This window comes from Lissotriton vulgaris, unplaced genomic scaffold, assembly GCF_964263255.1.
Source record: "Lissotriton vulgaris unplaced genomic scaffold, aLisVul1.2 SCAFFOLD_301, whole genome shotgun sequence".
Lineage (NCBI taxonomy): Eukaryota > Metazoa > Chordata > Amphibia > Caudata > Salamandridae > Lissotriton > Lissotriton vulgaris.
Genome location: NW_028244321.1, coordinates 1,058,075 through 1,061,625, shown reverse-complemented (window position 1 = coordinate 1,061,625; position 3,551 = coordinate 1,058,075). Strand labels below are relative to the sequence as shown.

Here is a 3,551-nt window from a genome sequence, read left to right as displayed (position 1 = left end):
TTTGTGTTAGCATTCCATGGGGCAATGCGGGTAAGCGAACTGGTGGCGAAGAACAAGCAGGATACGGTGGGAGGATTGTGCCGAGAGCACATTCAGGTTAAGGGGGAGACTATGATTGTCTCGTTTGTCAGGTCTAAGACCGATCAGGGTGCGAGCGGGGACTGCGTAGTCATACATCGGAATCCCGGATCTCCCATGTGCCCTGTTGTTTGCGTAGAGGAATATTTAGCACAGAGGGCGGCATCATGGGGGGGGACCTTGTTGAGACACGCTGATGCCACCCCACTGACGAGGTTTCAGTTCCAGCGGGTGCTTGCAATGGCAATTTCGGCCGCGGGCTTGAACCCCGGCGAGTTTGGGACCCATTCCTTTCGGATAGGGGCTGCTACAGAGGCTACAGCCGGGGGTCTGAGTGTGGAAAAAGTGAAACAATTGGGGCGTTGGTCCTCGAATTGTTACAAAAGGTATGTGCGGTTGCACATGTTGTGAAGCTGATATCATGTACTCACGCTTCTTGTTTTTGTTTGGTTTACAGTTTCGCAAGCTTACGAGGCGGGGCGGACTGTGCAGTCGACCCGACACCTGGGAACCAGCGGTCAAAGATCACCGGCTGCGGAGATAGTGGTGTGGGTCGTGGGCCACTCATACGTGAGGCGTGCCGCGGACGTATTCAAAGCAGGTGACATGTTTCACGTAGCTGGGGAATACGGGTACAGGGTGACCTTCTACGGAAGGGGCGGGCTCTGTATTGACGAGTTTCAATCCTTTTTCAAGGGTTTGTTAGGGCGGACAAGGTCACCGCCATCTATAATCATAGTGCATCTTGGGGGCAATGATTTGGTGACCACTGGTAGACGACTTCTTCTCGAGGCGATCCTATCCACAGTAAGCTGGTTGCCGAGAAGGGTTCCAGGGTGCACAATTGCATGGTCCCATATGATTCCACCAAAAGGTGTGGCGGGGGGCGAATTCGGTGTGTGCTATAAATCATTCGGTGAAGAAAGTGAACAACAAATTGGGTAGACTGTTCCGTTCAAGTGCATTGCATTCCATTCCTCATGGTTGTATCAAGGGGGATGGTATGTACCTGGAGGATGGGGTCCATTTGTCCCGGGTGGGGAATGTGTTACTCATAGGAGACCTCGTAGCCTGGCTAAAGGGTTTACAGCATGACCTTTAGGTAGGAGTTTTGTGGGGGGTCCGGATAGCCGGTCAACTATCCGGCCTGTGGCGGTAAGGTCATGATCGGTGAGCAGTAATTGGAAGATCCCTATGGGGGGGCGTCACCCATTACGGATGGGAGCGCCCGGGGGGAGGTGGCCATTGGCCCCTCAACGGGTAGGCGGTCCCTTCTAAGGATGGGACGCCGAAAGGAAAGGGAAGGCGGTCAAGGCCCCTCCCTGGATAGGAGGGGCTACGGGCCCCTCCTGGGAATTTCCCGGGGCCAGGACATCTGCGACGGCAGATGTGGTAAGTTGTGTGGGGTGGGGAGGGGGTCTACGCTACCTCCTAGACACCTCACACGAGTCCTCGGACGACCTTAAAATGGCGTCGAGTTAATTGGGGCCCCCGTCAAGACAAGGGAAATTGGTATGTGCACATGAGGTACAGCCCTCTGTGCGGTCGCCCCTCGCAAGTGAGGGGGTATTTCTGGTTTAGGGATCTGACACCGGTTCGACCTTGCCGTTGGCCCTTAACGTTAGGATGTACAATTTCAAGTTATTAATGTATTGGTAGGATGTTAGTTTCGGCTAGGAGAACCTTTGTATTAGAAATATGTTAAGGTTAGCCAAAACATCGTAATGTGGAAACGAAATTGTACATGATATGAAACTGATATTTTAATATTTTGATTTTGTTTCATATTTTAATAAATACGGCCGGGAAGGGTAACTCCCTTCCCACCTTCCAAAAGTTCAGAACTGTTTCCGGTTTCCCATCCTTGGGGATTGTGTTGAGAGGGGGTGGCGGGTATCTCAGCCATATGAAGGACGAGAGTTATAGCAAAGATATGAAAGGGGGAGCGATAATAAATATGTGATATGGCAATAGTGACACCAAAATAAGCCTCCTATTTATAAATCTGACATGGAAGAAATACTAAAGGTTAACTTCTGAAATTTTAGCCGATGTTAAAAAGATTCTCGTTGTCGGCAGGTCTCGAACCTGCGCGGGGAGACGCCAATGGATTTTTAGTCCATCACCTTAACCACTCTGCCACAACAACAGACTGTGAGGTGTGTGCACATAATCTGTATGCAAGTTTTCAAGGTGTCCCACAGCAAATTCCTGATATTCTGCAATGCACTTTTTAAAAATAATGTTTTTTTCAGCAGGCACATTCTCTCCTCAAAACAAAAATTGCATGCGTATATCTCTAGTTTGGAATACCATAGGCTTGCATGCATACTCTCATGGGTCACTCAAGTTTATTGGACCCTATTGCACTCTGTTTTCGTGCTGCTTTTAGTATATGGCCCATATTACAGAAGTCTACCATCTTTGAGTATTTGAGGCTCCTTTGTAAGTGCTTTATATTTTTTCCTTGAAGAGCTATATAATAAAGGGGTCCGGGAAAGATTGCATTTATGGAAGATAAAAGAAGGCCCACTTGTCTCACCAAATGCTGTAGAGAAACCTGATGTTTTACTCCTGTTATCCTTAGTTCGTTTTTGTTAGACCTTGCATTCTTAAGGTGGTCCCAACCCCACCTTTTGCTTTTCACCTCCGCATTTTGCTGTATCTTTTTGTTGGCCTTAGGACTCTGATCACTTTATCGCTACTAATCAGTGTTGAAGTGCACGTGCTTCTTCCCTAATCATGTGTATAATTGGAGTATACCTGACTGACAGATTTAATTTACTTGAAAGCCCCTTGTAAAGTGGTATACCATATACCCAGGGACTGATTGTGCCACCCAAAGAAATAGCATTTCAAACCTGTCTCAAGGCTGCTACTGCAGTGCCTGTGCTGCAGTGTACTGCCACTTCGACTTGGCATTTAAAACTACTTGCCAAGCCTTAAACCCCAATTTTATTACATATCAGTAACCCCTAAGGTAGGCCCTAGGTAGTCCTAGGGGCATCATGCTATGTAAGTAAAAGGTAAGACATGTACTGTGGTAGTTTGTATGTCCTAGTAGTATCAAACAGTCTATTACATTTTTCACTACTGTGAGGTCTGCCCCTCTCATAGGTTAGCATTAGGTATTCCCTTATACTTTTTGGGGGGTAATTCCATATCAGAGAGGAGAAGCTTTATTTATTTATTGATAAATCCTATCTACTGGTGAGGTTGGATTTAATCTTACTATTGTATAAATGCCATTTTTAGGGAGTGAGCATTTCTCTGCACTTACTGCTCTATTTGCATGAAAACCTGTCTTCAATTGACGTCTGGATTGTGCTGCGAGACAGCTACATATGTGCATTCCCTGTAGACAGCCACAACACAGGTCACTCAACTGCAACTGCATTCATCTGCATTCTGATTGGCCTGGGGGAGAGCTCCGCTCCCCTTACCGCAAATATGTTCAAGAACGATAATTTATG

The 3,551-nt window shown here is 47.3% G+C and overlaps 1 non-coding gene across 1 annotated transcript; it reads right to left on the bottom strand.

The window, feature by feature from the left end:
• Positions 1–2,145: 2,145 nt before the first annotated feature.
• On the bottom strand, positions 2,146–2,227 carry TRNAF-AAA (transfer RNA phenylalanine (anticodon AAA)). The gene has a single exon. It is a non-coding gene; the product is annotated as a tRNA-Phe (tRNA).
• Positions 2,228–3,551: the final 1,324 nt, after the last annotated feature.